General features: G+C 36.8%; 1 protein-coding gene across 11 annotated transcripts in view; it reads right to left on the bottom strand.

The window, feature by feature from the left end:
• Positions 1-19,406, bottom strand: part of CEP57L1 (centrosomal protein 57 like 1) — a 79,480-nt gene that overhangs the window by 39,884 nt on the left and 20,190 nt on the right. The window lies entirely within an intron of this gene.

Here is a 19,406-nt window from a genome sequence, read left to right as displayed (position 1 = left end):
AAAGAGAAATCAAGGAATCAATCCCATTTATAACTGCACCAAAAACGATAAGATACCTAGGAATAAACCTAACCAAAGAGGCAAAATATCTGTACTCTGAAAACTATAAAACACTGATGAAAGAAACTGAAGAACAACAAAGAAATGGAAAGACATTCCATGTTCGTGGATTGGAAGAACAAATATTGTTAAAATGTCTATATTACCAAAAGCAATCTACACATTTAATGCAATCTCTTATCAAAACACCACAGAATATTTCACAGAGCAGGAACAAACAATCCTACAATGTGTATGGAACCAGAAAAGACCCTATTCAGCCAAAGCAATCTTGAAAAAGAAAAGCAAAGCTGGAGGCCTCCCAATTCTGGATTCAAGTTGTATTACAAAGCTATAGTGATCAAAACAGTATGGTACTGGCACAAAAATAGACACATAGATCGATGGAACAGAATAGAAAACCCAGAAATGAACCCACAACTATATGGTCAGTTAATCTTTGACAAAGCAGGAAAGAATATCCAATGGAAAAAAGACAGTCTCTCAACAAACGGTGTTGGGAAGACTGGATCACTTTCTTATACCAAACACAAAAATAAATTCAAAATGGATTAAAGACCTAAATGTGAGACAGGAAACCATTAAAATCCTAGAGGAGAACACAGGCAGTAACTTCTTTGACATTGGCTGTAACAACTTCTTTCTAGAGATGTCTCCTGAGGCAGGAGAGATAAAAGCAAAAATAAACTATTGGAACTTCATCAAAATAAAAAGCTTCTGCATGGCAAAGGAAACAATCAACAAAACTAAAAGGCAACTTACAGAATGGGAGAAAATATTTCCAAATGACATACCTGATAAAGGGTTAGTATCAAAATATATAAAGAACTTATGAAACTCAACACCCCCAAAACAAATACTCCAATTGAAAAATGGGTAGAAGACATAAGTAGACATTTTTCCAAAGAAGACACCCTGATGGTCAACAGACACATGAAAAGATGTTCAGCATCACTGATCATCAGGGATATACAAATCAAAACTACAATGAGATATCACCTCATACCTGACAAAATGGCTAAAATCAACATAAGAAACAGCAGGGGATGGCGAGAAAGGGGAACCCTTGTGCACTGTTGGTGGGAATGCAAACTGGTGTAGCCACTGTGGAAATCAGTATAGAAGTTCCTCAAAAAGTTAAAAATAGAACTACCCTACCATCCAGCAATCACACTAAGACATATTTACCCAAAGGATACAAAAATACTGATTTGAAAGGATACATTCACCCCAATGATTATAGCAATATTATCAACAATAGCCAAATTATGGAAACAGCCCAATGTCCATCGACTGATGGATGGATAAAGAAGAGTGGTGTATACACACACACACACACACACACACACAGAATGGACAATTCCTGGGCCATAAAAAAAGAATGAAATCTTGCTGTTTGCAACAACATGGATGGAGCTAGAGAGTATAATGCTAAGTGAAATAAGTCAGTCAGAGAAAGACAAATACCATATAATTTCACTCGTGGAATTTAAGAAACAAAAGAGATGAACAAAGGGAAAAAAAGGAGACAAACAACAAGAAAACTGCTTTTTATTTTGATGCTTTCAAGATTGCTTTGGCTATTCAGGGTCTTTTGTGATTCCATACACATTGTAGGATTGTTTGTTCTAGCTCTGTGAAAAATGCTGTTGGTGTTTTGATAAGAGGTTGCATTAAATGTGTAGATTGCTTTGGGTAATATAGACATTTTAACAATATTTGTTCTTCCAATCCACAAGCATGGAATGTCTTTCCATTTCTTTGTTGTTCTTCAGTTTCTTTCATCAGTGTTTTATAGTTTTCAGAGTACAGATATTTTGCCTCTTTGGTTAGGTTTATTCCTAGGTATCCTAACGTTTTTGGTGCAGTTGTAAATGGGATTGATTCCTTGATTTCTCTTTCTGCTGCTTCATTATTGGTATATAGAAATGCAACAGATTTCTGTACATTGATTTAGTATCCTGACTTCACTGAACTCGTGTATCAATTCTAGCAATTTTTGGGTGGAGTCTTTGGATTTTTTATTTGGAGTATTAGGTCATCTGCAAATAGTGAAAGTTTGACTTCCCCACTGCTGATTTGGATGCCTTTTATTTCTTCATGTTGTCTGAATGCTGAGGCTAGGACTTCCAGTACTATGATAAATAACAGTGGTGACTGGACATCCCTGTCTTGCTCTTGACCATAAAGGAAAAGCTCTCAGGTTTTCCCCATTGAGGATATTAGCTATGGGTTTTTCATATATGACTTTTATTATGTTGGGGTATATTTCCTCTAAACCTATTTTATTGAGGGTTTTTATCATGAATGGATGTTGTACTTTGTCAAATGCTTTTTCTGCATCTATTGGGAAGATCATATGGTTCTTATCCTTTCTTTTATTAATGTGGTGTATCATGCTGATTGATTTGCAAATACTGAGCCACCCCTGCAGCCCAGGAATAAATCCCACTTGATCATGGTGAATGATACATTTAACATACTGTTGGATTCGATTTGCTACTATTTTACTGAGAATTTTTGCATCCATGTTCATCAGGGATATTGGCCTGTAGTTCTCTTTTTTAGTGGAGTCTTTATCTGGTTTTGGTATCAGGGTAATGCTGGCCTCATAGAATGAGTTTGGAAGTTTTCCTTCCATTTCTATTTTTTGGAATAGTTTGAGAAGAATAAATATTAACTCTTCTTTAAATGCTTGGTAGAATTCACCTGTGAAGGCATCTGACCCTAGACTTTTGTTGGGAGATTTTTTTATTACTGATTCAATTTCTTTGCTGGTTATTGGTCTGTTCAAGTTTCTATTTCTTCCTGTATCAGTTTTGGTAGTTTATATGTTTGTAGCAATTTATCCATTTCTTCTAGGTTGTCCAAATTGTTGGCATATGGTTTTTCATAATATTCTCTTATAATTGTTTGTATTTCTGTGGTGTTGGTTATTTCTCCTCTCTCATTTGTGATTTTATTTATTTGGGTCTTTTTTCTTTTTGATATGTCTGGCTAGGGTTTATCAATTTTATTAATCTCTCAGAGAACTAGCTCCTGGTTTCATTGATCTGTTCTATTGTTTTTTCAGTTTCCATACCATTTACTTCTGCTTTAATGTTCATTATGTTCCTTCTTCTGCTGCCTTTAGGCTTCATTTGTTGTTCTTTTTCTAGCTTCTTTAGGTGTAAAGTTAGGTTGTTTGAGATTTTTCTTGCTTTGTGAGGTAGGCCTGTATTGCTATATACTTTCCTCCTGGGACTGCTTTTGCTGAATCCCAAAGGTTTTGGAACATTGTGTTTTCATTTTCATTTGTCTCCATGGTTTTTTTTTTTAATTTATTCTTTTATTTCCTGTGGACCCATTCATTGTTTAGTAGCATGATGTTTAACCATCATGTGTCTGTGGTCTATCCCGATTTTTTCTTGTGGTTGACTTCTAGTTTCATAGCATTGTGGTCAGAAAATATACATGGTATGATCTCACTCTTCTTGCAACTTTTTGAGGCCTGATTTGTGACCTAGTATGTGATCTATTCTGGACTTGAAAAAAATGTATATTCTGCTGCTTTAGGATGGAATGTTCTGAATATATCTCTTAAGTCCATCTGGTCCAGCATGTCTTCAAAGCCATTGTTTCCTTGTTGATTTTCTGTTTAGATGATCTGTCCATTGATGTCAGTGGGGTGTTAAAGTCCCCTACTACTACTGTATTATTATCAGTTAGTTCCTTTATGTTTGTTATTGTTTTATATATCTGAGTGCTCCCATGCTGGGGGCATAAATATTTACAATTGTTAGATCTTCTTGTTGGATAGTCCCTTTTATTATGACATAGTGCCCTTCTTCATCTCTTGTTAGTCTTTGGTTTAAAATTTAGTTTGTCTGATAGAAGTATTACTATTCCGGCTTTCTTTTGATATCCATTTGCATGATAAATGCTTCTCCATCCCCTTTCAATCTGCAGGTGTCTTTAGGTCTACGATGAGTCTCTTGTAGGCAGCGTATTGATGGGCCTTATTTTTTTTATTATTATGTTAATCACCATACATTATTACATCATTAGTTTTTGATGTAGTGTTCCATGATCATTGTTTGTGTATAACACCCAGTGCTCCATTCAGTACGTGCCCTCTTTAATACCCATCTCCAGGCTAACCCATCCCCCCACCCCCCAGGCCTTATTTTTTTATCCATTCTGACATCCTATGTCTTTTGGTTGGAGCATTTAGTCCATTTACATTCAGAGTAATTACTGATAGATATGTATTTAATGCCATTTTATTACTTGTTCTGTTGTTGTTTCTGGAGATTTGTTCTGTTCCTTTCTAGTCTTTGTCACTTTTGGTCTTTCCACGCAGAGTCCCCTTTAATATTTCCTGCCGGGTTGGTTTAGTGGTCATGAACTCCTTTAGTTTTTGTTTATCTGGGAAACTCTTTATCTCTCCTTCTACTTTGAATGATAGCTTTGCTGGTTAGAGTATTCTTGGCTGCAGATTTTTCCCATTCAGCACATTGACTATATCATGCCACTCACTTCTGGTTTGGCAAATTTCTGTTGAGAGATCTGCAGCTAGCCTTATGGGCTAAGTTAGGGACTTCTTTCTGCTTTTAGGATTTTTTAATCTTTATATTTTGCAAATTTAATTACAATATGTCTTGGTGTTGGCCTGCTTTTGTTGATTTTGATGGGAGTTCTCTGTGCCTCCTGGATCTGGATGTGGTCCTTCCTCAGATTAGGGAAGTTCTCAGCTATTATTTCCTCAGATAAATTTTCTGCCCCCTTTTCTCTCTGCTTCTTCTGGGACTCCTTTAATATGAATATTATTATGTTTGATGGAGTCACTGAATTCCCTAAGTCTATTCTTGTGTTCCATAATTCTCTTTTGTTCAGCTTCATTATTTTCTATTATTTTATCTTCTATATCACTTACTCATTCCTCTGCTTCCTCCATCCTTGTGCTCATTGCATCAAGTCTGTTTCAAATTTCAGTTATTGCATTTTTCATTTCTGTTTTTTAACTCTTTTATCTCCGTAGTAAGGCCCCCCCTGAAATCTTCTACTCTTTTCTCAAGCCCAGAGAGTATCCTTATGATTGTTGCTTTAAATTCTCTATCAGGCATGTTACTTATATCTGTTTCACTTAAATCTCTGGCCGTGACCTTATCTTGTTCTTTCAAGATGAAGTCCTCTGTCTTGGCATTTTGTCTAAGTTTCCATCTTCTTCTCTGGGTTAAAAAAGCCTCTTCTGTTTCCTGCTCCTGAGAGTAATGGCTTAACGAAGAAAAGGTCATATAGTGTCCAGGGCCTGGTGTTTCTGGGCAAGTTTCTAGTGTTTGCTGCATGCACTCTGTTGCTGTGTTTTGGCTGCTCTATCTTTCAGGCCAGTTGTCTGCAGAGGCTCTCCTTGCTTGCAGTGGGCAAGGTTTTGTCCTTGGCCAGAATGTGGTATGTTTTAACTAGGTGTACTCTGGTCTGCTTGTTAAATGAGACCTGATACTACTTCCGGTAGAACTGAAGCCCTGCAGAACTCTCTGGTTGGAGATGTGGGCAGGGGTTTCTGCTGGTCTTCTGGGGAAGGGGCCACTGCGCTGGGACTGAGGCAAACTTGACCAAGAAGGGCAGTACCAACAAAATGCAGGGGTGTGGGACTTGGTATAAATAGGTTAGGCAGCCAGTGCTGGTGCTGTACTGATTACAGCAGGTGTCTCTGTGATTATGCTGAGGGGCGGGGAGGGAAATGGTGCCCGCCTGCTCCTTTGTCCCTAGACAGGGGTCTCCGTGCCTGTTGCTCTCAGGAAAGCACTCTGAGAAGAGCAAATATATATATAATCTCCCCTCTGGGTGTCCCAGGCATTTCTCAGATCACTGTTTCCACACTGTCTGCCTCCAGGTTGTGTGCCTGCCTTCTGTCCAGGAGCAGCGTAGTGCCCTCCTGGCTCCAGCCCAGCCAAGCCTGCTGACTTTGAAGACTCCAGGCTTTAGGGATGTGGTGTGGGCAGAGGCCTGTGCTGATCTTCTGGGGAGAGTCTCACCACGCTAGGACTGAGGGAGGTTTGACTGAGAAGGGCTGTCACACCGGAGCACAGAGGTGTGGGACTTGTTGCAAGCAGTCTAGGCAGCTCGTGTTGAGGTGAGCTGCCCTCCACAGGTGGCTCTGTTTATGCTGAGGAGTGGGGGAGAAAAATAGTGTCCACCTGCTCCTGCTCCTTTGTCCCTGGCGAGGTATCTGTGAAGCTACCTCTCAGGGACAGCTCTAGAAGAGTGAATAATCTCACTGTGTGCCCCAGGCATTCCTCGGATGGCTATTTCTACATGTCTGCCCCTGGGTTGTTTGCCTGCCTTCTTTGCAGGAACAAGGCAGCGCCCTCAGGGCTCTATCCTAGCCAAGCCTGGCTGACCTTCACAACTCCAGTTTTTGAGCCCTGCTGGGTACAAGAACTCAGGAAAAACAGCCCCTTTCATTTTCTTTCCCAGCCAATGGCTTTGGGGAAGTGTTCTTGTGCATTCCCCTCACACTCATTATCTTAAATGAGTTTGGATAGGAGAAATATGATCATCTGAGTACAACAATATTTAAGTTTTTTTTAAAGAATATAAAGTAATGCCAATCTTTTACAAATATTTTATAAATTAAAATAGAGCATCTAGTTGTTATGTGCACAGTTAATTCAACTCAATGCCACACAATAAGAGCTAATTGATTTCCAAGCAAACTTAGCAATTGCTGAATTTAAAATATCTAGACTTATGAACATTTTATCTAATTAGAAAGTTAGATTTTTCCTTACTGAATTTGAATCCAGTAAGTTCAGAACTTTACAATGTCTGAGATTACTTAAATGGTTAGACTCCCCATCATCTTTACCTATAGTTTATCTTGAATATTCAGTTCATGAGGAAATGCTTCTGATTTAATATAAAGTGAATAAAGAAGAATATAAAATTATATAATTACAGTCCAATTTTTAAAAGGGATAAAGATAAGCATATATAAAAGACTAGTAAGTATATTAAAATGTTAATAGATGAACAACAGGAGACTTTCATTTTCTTATTTCAACCTTCTTATACATTCTTTACAATAAACACATATCAGTTTTATAATAAGAAACAAGTATTTTTATGCAAATAGTTTCCTCTTAGCTAGATTTCTGCAGAGGAAGAAAACAGCTGAAGATGTACAATATTGATAACTTATATGGATATCTGTTGGGGCACGTACATCTCATTTTTAAGGGTCTTATGCCTCCTATATCAATAGAAACTCAGGGAGGGCAATTATGTTTATTTCTTTTGTAAGTTTCTGCAGTCCAAACTGCTGTGTTCTGCAAAGGGGCACTGCATCCTCGGGGCCTAATCAAAGAAGAAAAAATTGTAAAATGAATCCCCTGAAACTAATTTGTTAGATCAACAACTTTTCCCTACTTCTCTATGCTAATGTTTGTTATGGTTAAACCCAACAATTTTGTAAATACTATCCTAAGTTTTAAAAATAATCACATAGTGTACCTTGGTATATATTTCGCATACAATGTCTTATTGTAATATCATTTTACTTAAGTAAGTAAATCATAAATCTTAGGATTTTAAAATATTACTGGTAATATTTTTTCAGAAAGTTCTAACTTTCTTATCAGTTATTTTGAAAGAGTTTGAACATTCTTACAATGTTTATCATATTTATCTGTCGAACTTAACTGTTTCTAACCATTTCTCCTCAGAAAGATTGATGGCAAAATTATTAAATGTATAAAGAATTTAGAAATTTGAGTCAACAAATAATGAATTTTAAAGTTAACAGTGCTCACATTAATTGCCACAAATTCACTTTCTTAGCCTATTACCTGCTCCCCCCCCCACTATCCACATACACAGTTGGGGCACATTCTAAAGAATTAATTATGGGAGTGCACTGATTACTCAGGCAGCCCAGGGAGGGGTTAGCTGTTAAACAATTATAAATAACTGAAGCTCATCTATTTAATTGCCAAAATTGATTTCAACTAGTTTTAAAAGAATTATTTCTAAAATGTTTAACCTACTTTCCTTCCTTTTAGGCCAAGTATACTCTATACAATTTAATCTTTGGGATGACTTAGGATATTATCATAGCTTTTTAATTATAAACTGTGATACTTGGAGAACCACACTGATACTTTTTGGACTGTTTGTCCCTTCACTGGAAAGTTCCAGACTTATAGATTTTGTTTTCTGTCTTTTCACCTCTTGCTATCTTCTGCTTTCCAGTCTGCTTATGAGCTGTTTACTTGTCTCTAACAGAATATCCCTTCCCTTTCTAACTGCGTTTCCTAATCTATAGCAAATAAGAAACAACAAAACAATCAAGTCTCATTCACTGGCCATTCAGAGATGAAAAATACATATGAAAAATACTGGTCATCCTTAAAGCATTCAGAGTTTAATTATACTACAAAAGGGTGCTACAGGAACCCAGAGGATCATCATAAGAGAGTCTGGGAATTTCAGAGATGGCTTCCTGGAGGAGGTAGTTCTTTTTTTTTCTTAAAGATTTATTTATTCACTTGAGAGAGAGAGAGAGAGAGAGCAAGCATGTAAGTGGGGGGAAGGGCAGAGGGAGAGAAAGAAAGAATCCTCAAACAGACTCCCGCTGAGCACGGGCTCAATCCCAGGACCCTGAGATCATGACCTGAGCCAAAATCAAGAGCCGGTCTCTTAACCAACTGAGCTGCCCAGGCGCCCTAAGGAGGTAGTCCTTAAACAGTGATATGAGATGAATGAATAGGATCTGATAGGCAAAAGACAGTGAGAGAATGGGTAGTGGAGAAGATCAAGTGTACAGTCAAAGGAAACAGCGTGATAATAATAAAAATGATACCTTACATTTATTGAATGCTTATGTAAATTAACTTAGTAAAATCCTCATAACAACTCTATGAGGCACAACTATTCCCATTTTAAAGATCAGGAAACTGTGGCACAGAAAAAGTGTTTTGCCCAAGTTCACACAACTAGTTAAGTGGCAAAGTCAGGATTTGGACTTAAGCAGTCTGGCTCTAAAGCTCACACTTTTAACCACCATGCTATATTGCTTATTTATGCAAAGTTATGAAAGCAAGAGAGAATCTACTGTTTTGGGCAATCTACTACAAGCAATATATAAAGCTGGAAGATTACAAATGAGTGTTGCAGAACTAGGAGGCAAAAACTAGCTAGGAGGGGCTTTGTATGACAGGCACACGTTTGGATTTTACCACGTAGGCAATAAGAGCCATCCAGCAGAGGAATAGCAGGATCAGACTGCCTTTGATAAAGATTTCTGTGAGATCTGAATGAAGAAAAACAACCAGAGGCTAGATGTCCATTTAGGAGGCTATTCCAAAACTCTATGTGAGAGGTGATAAAGACCTGAACCAAAGCAATAGAAGTGGGAATAGAAAGGAGGGGACCAGGAGCGCCTGGGTGGCTTAGCTGGTTAAGCGTAAGACTCTTGATTTCAGTTCAGGTCATGATCTCAGGGTTGTGAGATCGAGCGACCCCTTTGGGCTCTGCACTGGGCATGGAGCCTGCTTGAGATTCTCTCCCTCTCCCTCTGCCCCTCCCCACCCCCACTGTGCATGCACACGCTCTCTCTCTCTCTAAAAGAAAGAAAGAAAGAAAGGAAGGAAGGAAGGAAGGAAGGAAGGAAGGAAGGAAGGAAGGAAAGAGAGGACAAATTAGAGATAGGATGTTGAATTCATAAAATGTATGACCTGGATGAGGAAAATCAGTGATAGGGAGAAATTAAATAAAACTGTAGTCAAAAAAGAAAACAGATGGAGGGTGGTAGAGGTTTATAAAAGGTTCATTTCAGACATGTTTGAGGTGCTTGTGGAACAAGAACAACATAAAAACAGCTAACACTTACATTGAGCTTATCATGTGCCAGACTCTGGTCAAAGAACTTTGTATGTGTGAATCCACTGAATTATCAAGGCAACCCTCTGAGGTATTCAAATTTCACTTTACATGAGGCACCTGAGAAGCTAAGTAACTTTGCCCAAGGTCACACAACTAAGTGGCTGAGCTGGGACTTGAACCCAGGTAGCCCGGGTCAGAGGATATTCTGTCTTTAATAGAGCCATGTCAGTTGTGTAGATGAATTTGGCATCCAAGAAAAATGGTTTAGACTAAACATAAAAATTTGGAAGTCATCAATAAATACAAATGGCAGCTGAAACCGTGAGTATTCACTTAGATATAGAGTATGCAGTTAGTTTTTCTCTAAGTGTGGTCCTTCAGTCACCTAGGTATGAATACCTTAAGGAGGGCACTTATTAAAAGTGCTTATTAGAGGGCATCACCCAGATCCACAGAAACTGAATCTCTGGGCCCAGAAGTCTATAGTTTTCACTCCCCAATTGATTTTTACACAAAGTCAAGTTTGAAGATCACCGATGAAGAATGAACAAAGAAATGTGTAACAATGACATTGTTTATTAGAAGTGTGTCTACTGTAAGAGTAAATAAGTTCAAGAAGGATGGTTAAGTAAAGGCCTAACCAAGTGTCCAATGGGTCTTTTCTCAAATCTAAGCCACCATCTATTATAAGAAGCATTGTTCTTTTATGTACCACAAGAAAAAAAATAGGAGACTTCTCATATAAAGCTGAAACAAAAGAAAGGCCACAAATGAAAAGAAGGATACATGGAAAATAAACCCACCATGCAGAAAGACAGCAAAGAAACTTGAAAGTCTCTACCTTTCAAGTACTAGGCACCAAGTAGAGGGAATTTTATCCCAAAGACAGTTCTTACACAGCTTTGTACTCTGAATTCATACTATCAGTGAGATTAAAAACAAACTCTTAGAGAATTTAATTTAAAATGGTCTCAGGTTGGTAGTAGTGCAAATGACTGGTAGAGGTAAATGTAAATCCTCTCTGAGGTAATCCAACTTTGATTCAGGCCAAAAACAATTATAAGACATACCACTATTTTATAACTTTTTTCAAATCTGAAAAAAATGGGTCTTAGAATCACTGAAACACAATAAATGGAAAGTCTACCGAGCTATTCTGAATGCCCAGGAACTGGGATGGAGAGGCTAATTTCTGGTTCTCAAATGTACTCCATATATAATGTCATATAGGTATTGCTTTATTTTTAGTAGTAAGAACTATAAAAGACAGGCTATTAAAAACTATAAAAATCCTTTTCCTTCCCATCATACTTAACCATGGTTTATAATTCCCCCAAATATAAAAAGTCTCACCCATAAAAAATTACAAAATAAACAAAACCACCAACAAGTGAGATCAGACCACTCCTACCCCAACTCCATGTAAATGCTTTAACATTCTCTGGGACTTTGAGAACTAGATTGCAAAGTTCACCACAGGCCCCGGTAACTGTCCAGTCACAACAGGAGAAAAAACAAACTTTGCTCTTGCCAAGGATGATGATTTATAGTCCTGTCCAACACTCAGTATTTGGTCTTTTACTCATAGGCCACAAACACACTAACTAAATACTTGCATTATATCCAGAGTATTCTGGCCCTTTTCAAGAAAAATTAATCCCTTTTCAACAATGCTACCATGAAAAAAATTCCTTTAGCATTTTTATAATTTTCCAGAAAAGCTGTGTATTCCTAGTTCAGGCATGCATTTTCTATCTTTTCCAAGGATAGGATAAACACTGCACAAATTATACACCATAGCTGTTCTGGGATCTTATAAAACTGCAATTTCACTATATAGCAAGCATATCATCATTAGAAGACTAAAATGGCTTTAGAATGACAATAAGCACCAATTGATCATTATGAGTTCCCTAATAAAAAAAAATTTACAATGAAACCAGTTATTCAACCAACCACTGCTAGCTTCTCCCTGCTTTTGGTGGGTAAAGGTTCTCAAAGTCCCTTTCAGAGCACAGTCCTGTCTAAAGCAACTAATATAAGAATTCAAATCTGATTCCCACTCTTGCCACACCCTGCCAGAGCATCTCTTTCACTCAGGAAAACAGTTTCCTACCCCAGGAGCAAATGTGTACTTATATATATGAATGTGAGTATAGGGATTTTCTAATACTGTGGAAAATGAAGTACCCCATATCCTTATCTATAATTTAATATTCACTTTTCCATAGAAACAAGGGAAATTCTGATTTTATAGTGCTACTGTTGTTCTAAGCATGTTATAAAAATAGTTTCTAGGTGGATCTATGGAAAATCCACTCTGTCACTGTCAAACCTACTTAGCAGTAACTTTTCAGATGAAACTTGTTAGTATAGTTTATATACTATGTAATAATTAAAAAATTTTAAGTGGCCTATAATCCCACTATACAGAAATCCCTGTTAACATGTTTTTTTTCTCAACAGTAATATATCAGGTAACAAAACTGAAACAGCATTGAAGAGCACAAAATAAAAAGTAAAGTATTTCCTACTCCTAGGCTGCTGATTCCCAACCATGTCTACTGCTTTCCCCTCTCTGAAGATAACAACCATCAACAGTGTCTTGAGATCAGAAAGACAATTATTTATATACCTACATACTTTTCTTTAGCGACTCTCCTGTCCTACACATCAATCAGCAGGCAATGGAGGAAAAGATTCATCAGATTCTAGAAGCACGGTAATCTTTCTGATTATAGCACCACTGGTTCGTTCTTTACCATCACATCCCTTTAAGCTGTTGATATTCTTTTGGATTTAGTGATGAGCGACTAACTCTTTTCTTAGGCATTTCCCCCTCCATTTCTATAGATTTGAGGACAATACTGCATCTGCATGGTATCACTAAGGAATATGACATAACAGAAAGGGCTCTGGATTAAATCAGAAGACCTAGGGTTTTGGGGTTTTTTTTTTTTGACACTTATATAGCATGTAATCTTAGTTATATCATTTCCTTTTGAAAAATATTAAGTATTATATAAATATACAGTGTGGAAGTAGCAGTGATAATAAACTCTTTGTCATTCTTTTCTTGGAGTTTCAGTTTCCTTACAACTTAGCCCTTACAAATATTAATCTCTGAGCCCTTTCCTGGTTGCCTGTGGCTGGGCTAATTAACCCTCCTCTTGCATACTTATATGCTTAATATATTATATTGAAATATTCTGGGACACCTGGGTGGCTCAGGCAGTTAAGTGTCTGCCTTTGGCTCAGGTCATGATCCCAGAGTCCTGGGATCGAGTCCCGCATCGGGTGCCTTGCTCAGCAGGGAGCCTGCTTCTCCCTCTCCCCCTGCCTGCAGCTTCCCCTGCTTGTGCTCTCTCTCTCCCTCCCTCTCTCTCTGGCAAATAAATAAATAAAATCTTAAAAAAAAAAAAAAAAGGGCCCCTGGGTGGCTCAGTTGGTTAAGCGACTGCCTTCGGCTCAGGTCATGATCCTGGAGTCCCGGGATCGAGTCCCGCATCGGGCTCCCTGCTCGGCGGGGAGTCTGCTTCTCCCTCTCCCGCTCCCCCCTCTTGTGCTCTTTCTCTCTCTCTCACTCTCTCTCTCAAATAAATAAATAAAATCTTTAAAAAAAAAAAAAAAAGAAATATTCTGTTCGTGTCCTTCCCTTAAATGACAAGCCTTAAGGACAGGAATCAAGTTTCATTCATATTTGTAATCTTAGCACCTAATTCAATAGTTTATAAATGCTTGCTAAACTGAAATGAATTAAAAGCCATGTAGAGCTCCAAGATAAATCCTACTAACAAGTCATCTCAATATAAAGTAAAAGGAAGATGTCTATGCCATTCAGACAAAAGAGAATTCTTATCACTAACAGTAGTGTCGGAGTTATTCTTTCAAAAAGCAACACAAATATCTAGGTTTGTCATAACATTGCTCTCCTTGGTATTCAGAGCTCCATATTCATAATTCCAATTCTTATACCTATTAGCAAGCTGCAGTATCTTAACCACACCAACTTCTGATCCATATATCTGAAGTGAACAACTGTTCACAAAAGGGCTGAAGTAATCTAATGATGGAAGAGTTGTTGACAAGCTGATCTGTAAACAGACGCCACTAAGTCTTTACTTTTTTTTTTTTCAAACCAGACTTGTTGGCACAGCTGCTAAGGTCTTAATATGAGAAACAGCGTATGTAGTTGAACAGCATGGAAGGCAAAAGGACAAAATCTGATTTTCCTGACTAGCTGAGGTAGAAGCTTAAGATAATCAAAATATATTTTACTTAAAATGTACCCTTGAAAATTTGTATTAGCCTCTTAAATATTCTAGTTCTTCAGCAGTTTTCAATGTGCATACTTTACTTTTAGCTGACTGTGCCAAATGCTGAAAGTGCTGAGGAACTTCATAACAGCCAATATACAGGAGGCATAGAAAAGACCCTATGATGGCTAAACATGAGATCTTTATTGCTCCTAAGAACTTCTCTTGCATCCAAACAGAGGCTGCCTATGACTGTGTCTGCAAAATTTGCTTCATATAATATTGAAATGACTTTTCAGGAAAGCTAATGTTAAGAATTGGCATAATTTTCAGTTTTCATTCCATTTCAATTCCAGTGGTATTTGCTGAAGTGTCTAACATGTGCCAAATTTTTTGCTAAGAGATGCAGGCGGAGAGGAGGAGGTCACAGTCTCAGGAGAAATAAATGAAATGCCTGAACAACTCAGGGCTTTGAACTTGCTTTAAACTAGTATAAATTTGGTGCTTCACAAAAAGTAGAGGGTTGACTTCATCATGCTGATTTCATCATGACGGTTGGCCAAGTTTGCATTCCAGTCCAGACCAATCCTCTAAGAAACCTAGCCTCCTTTAATATGACTTTCATCCTTTAGTTAAAAGCTTCCTAACAGCCCATCAGGAGACAGAGAAGAGGGGCACCTGGGTGGCTTAGTTGGTTAAATATCCGACTCTTGATTTTGGCTTAGGTCATGATCTCAGGGTCTTGAGATCAAGCCCCATATTGGGCGGGAGTTGTGCTCCACGCCCAGCATGGAGCCTGCTTAAGATTCTCTTTCCTTCTCCCTCTCCCCCCTCCCTCCCTCTCTTAAAAAAAAGTCTCTGAAGAGCTTAATAGGGAGAAAATGACATCCTTTGTTGACTAAAGTTTATATAAATACAGATAACTCAAAACTGCTAAACTCAGTTCTTTAAAATGTATATAGTCTTATAGTATATTCTTCATATCTGTACGAAAAGGCAAAATCTAAAATTATCAACGAATACTTGAAAAGTATTATAATTTACAAAGCCTTTATACATCAAATTTTAATTTAGCCTTACGAAGTGGCATACTATCATTATAATCATTTTTGAACACATGAGGAAACCAAGGCAAAAAGATTAAGTGACTTGCCTAAGGTCATATGTGTAATAAGTGGCAAAAACAGAATTCAAACTCAGGTCTCCAGACTCTAAATGTGGTGCCCTTTTTGTTTCTGCACTGTGTTCCATAAATCATAGTTAATCCAATTTTTCCCTATATATAGCCTCAGATAAAAAAAACTAACAGATTAATTTTCCTAGTGCTATTTATTTAAACCAAAATTAAAATAAGCTTGCATTCCCTAAGTGCACACACTGACAGTGGGTGGACCAACCAATACAGCTGCTGATAGCAGACAGATGCCAAATTAAGGTTAACACTTTTCCCTTGTATAAATAAATCCACACACAGAGAAACATGTTTGGCTGAGTATAATTCAATTTGTAAAATTTCCAAAGCAAACAAACATTACAACTATCAGAATTGTTTTCCCTTGAAATAGACCTCCTGTGGAGATAACAACTGAGAAAAACATAAAACATCTTTAAAACAAACTCTATTCTCTCCTTTAAAAAAAAAATACACATACATACCCCCAAATAAATATTTCTTTCCATTTCTCCCTCCTATCCCCTAATCCAACTGCCTCTGACAATGAAAGAAAAATTAACAACAGATGTTTTTTGAAGCTGGTAATGCATAACTCTTCCAAAGCCATCAGCTATCATTAATTTAGCATTATCTTTAATGTATTTATTATAATTTCTGTGATTTAATTTAGTTGCCTTAACAAACATAATTTTATTTTAGCAATGTCTAGACGTATTTGTCTTCCTCTATAATTCCTCAAGAGCAAGGGACCATATCTTATTCATTATTCTATTATCCATTGGATTTATTTTATGGTAGTCATTCAATAAGCATTTGTTGTCCTTACATCAATTAATGCAGTAGAAATACATAAAACAAAATACATTTGAGTCTAACAGTTAACAAACATTTATTCACAAATGTATTGCATACATTTTACTTCTATGAAATCAGGTTTCACCTTTTTTTTTTTTTTAAGATTTAATTTATTTATTTGAGAGAGAGAGAAAGCAGAGAGGGAGAAGCAGTCTCCCCGCTGAGCAGAGAGCTCCATGAGGGGCTTGATCCCAGGACCCTGAGATCATGACCCGAGTGGAAGGCAGTCACTTAACTGACTGAGCCACCCAGGTGCCCTGAGGTTTCACCTTTACATTATATTTGGCAACATGTTTTCTTTCATTGTGGGACATAAAGTAATGTGTGCCTTACAATCTTTGGCATCTTAGATTCAATGAATAAAGTCTTTATAAAAATATACATTAAGAACATTCTTCTCATGCGATTAAATAAGTAAATGCAAAGTGCTGATCATGGATCTCTAAATTACATAACGATGTGAGGGGGTATGTCTTACAGATGGCTCTCCTGCTCTATCAAATCAGTGAGTTAGGAAAAAAAAAATCAGTGAGTTAGGTCTTCAAGAGCCAGAACTTTATTTTATTCATCTTTGTATTTCTAGTATATGCTCTCTAGGGGCTCAAAAAAGATGAGCTAAATGAATAAAATCATCTGGTCTGGGGAAGAGAATGACTGTGGGAGAGGGGATGATCCATGCTGTAAAGGAAAAAAGAGGCGCCTGGATGGCTCAGTCGTTAAGCGTCTGCCTTCAGCTCAGGTCATGATCCCAGGGTCCTGGGATGGAGCCCAGCGTCGGGCTCCCTGCTCTGTGGGAAGCCTGCTTCTCCTCCTCCCACTCACCCTGCTTGTGTTCCCTCTCTTGCTGTCTCTCTCTCTGTCAAATAAATAAATAAAATCTTTTTTTTAAAAAAAGGGAAAAAAACAAATTATAATGATAACTAGGCTTAAAGAAATAAAAAGAAATATACTTATTCTAATATTTAAAGATCATAGATTTACCACTCACTAAGGATTCATACTATTAAACAGTATTTACCAAAATACTAGTTTCATAGGATATTAACTGAAGTTACTCCCTAAATTAAATAGATTTCCAGCAAATAAACTTGTGGAAATGAGTAAAACAAAATTAACCAACTTCTTCACCTGCAAGTTTAAAATATTTTTTAATATTAATCCAGACTGTAATTTTTAATATTCTACCTTAATATTCTACTATCATTATGAATTTCCAAAACAGGGTTAAAGCACGCATTTCCGAAACTTATTTGCAACAGAAACCTTTCTGGGGGATCCTCTTGAGAAATTAGCATTCCACAGAATAGACTTCATGTAATATCTATATACAGAATTTTCAAAGTAGCTCTACGTAGAAGACAACTATCAAAATATTATGAGATATGTAACTGGTAACATGAAATAACAAGTGATAACAGAAAAAACAAATAGCAAATTGTGTAAAACATCCTGTTGCATACACAGAAATTCATATTTCCAGTATACAAGAGTAAAGGAAGAAAAAGAAACTTTCTTTTTAAAAAAGTTAAAACTTGTAGTGTTCTTATATTTAAGCTCACTTGATTTAGTAAATAACCACTCTGGTATATCTAGTTAAATGGCACCAAAGAATTGTAGTATACTTTCAAAAGTACCTGACAGAATCATGATGTAGCCAAATTATTGGGACGATACTACATTTTCTCATTAACACAACTCATGAAACAAGGAGGGTTTATAGAAGAGATAGTACAATCGAGCAACAATTCAAACAATTGGTGTAAAATTACTTTGGAGCAAGAAGCAGAATTTGTCTCACATATTCTAAATGAATAGAGTCTAAAGAAAAGAATGTATCACAACAAGGTCTCACAACCATCATCTGTCCCTTTTCGAACACAGGAATATAGGAAAATACAATTAGGCTCCAACAAAATGAGAAAAATGAGGAACGTTAAATACTTAGCCTTTTTATACCCTGGTGCCAGAGATTCCTTCCTCCACTACTACTTACTGGTGGGCATTACATTTGGATTCACTGGTGTGGTGGTGATAATACTAAATTCTAACTAGTTCTGTGACCTTATCCTAATTAGTACCTAACCTCCCCATAACTCTATATATAAAATAAAAGGGTTGATTTAAGTAATCTTGAAGTTTTCATCCATTTTTAAATTTCTACCAAAAGAGAGGCAAATTTACTTGTATGCTGAACTTTTATTTAAACTTTTATTGAAGCCATATTTTTGAGGTCTAAAACAATTAAAATTTTGTCTTTGCAGTGACTACCCCTATAAATACCTTGGTAATCTTATCTAGACAACCATTAAGATTTTAAACATTTAAATAATACATAGTGTTGTTTTTTTTTTTAATTTCCTGCAGGCTTTTTCTTTCTTCTTCTTTTTTTTTAAGATATTATTTATTTATTTGACAGAGAGAGAGGGAACACAAGCAGGGAGAGTGGGAGAGGGAGAAGCAGGCTTCCCACTGAGCAGGGAGCCCGATGTGGGACTCGATCCCAGGACCCCAGGATCATGACCTGAGCCGAAGGCAGATGCTTAAGGGCTGAGCCACCCAGGCGCCCCAAGAATACACAGTTTTAATTATTTCAACAAGCATTTGTTTACAACAGTCTTGTTCTAGAAAGACTTTTAAATGACATAAAATTACAGACAAAAAAGGAAGGTAAAATAAAATCTGAAAAATTCTGATCAAAATGTTGAATTAATATGAAATAGAAGAGTTCCCCTCTAATCTAAATACAGAAATCCTGGATAATATGTAGTATTTACAAGTATATAACCAAGCTCAAATGCAAGAAAAAGAAATGGCCAAGTGCCAAAAACAGAACACTTAAGCCATACTGGTGAAAGGGTGCTGGGTTTTTAAAAATGTTTAAAATGATTTCTAAAATCAGACTTATTGAATGTATAAGTCTAATGTATTAAACTGACAAAAGTTGCTTACTAAGAAAGATGTTGCTTATTGGAAATGAAGATCTGCCTTGATAGTTGTTTAAAGTATTTGAGAAAATATGATAGGCTAAATTGAAAAATGTAGTTTGAAATACCTAAGGTACCTAAATTTGTAAGTGCTAGTCATGTTTAAGGAAGATTTAATCTACTAGATTTACCAGTTAACTAAACATTAATCAAAGAAAAAGCTAAAGTCCTTATTTCCAGGCAAAGACTACTAGATCTAAAATATTATCTAGT

Source organism: Mirounga angustirostris, unplaced genomic scaffold (assembly GCF_029215605.1).
Source record: "Mirounga angustirostris isolate CCGP_5_RB_7025 unplaced genomic scaffold, mMirAng1.0.hap1 SCAF_8, whole genome shotgun sequence".
Lineage (NCBI taxonomy): Eukaryota > Metazoa > Chordata > Mammalia > Carnivora > Phocidae > Mirounga > Mirounga angustirostris.
Note: the sequence above shows the minus strand (reverse complement) of the source record. Positions and strands in the feature narration are given on the sequence as shown.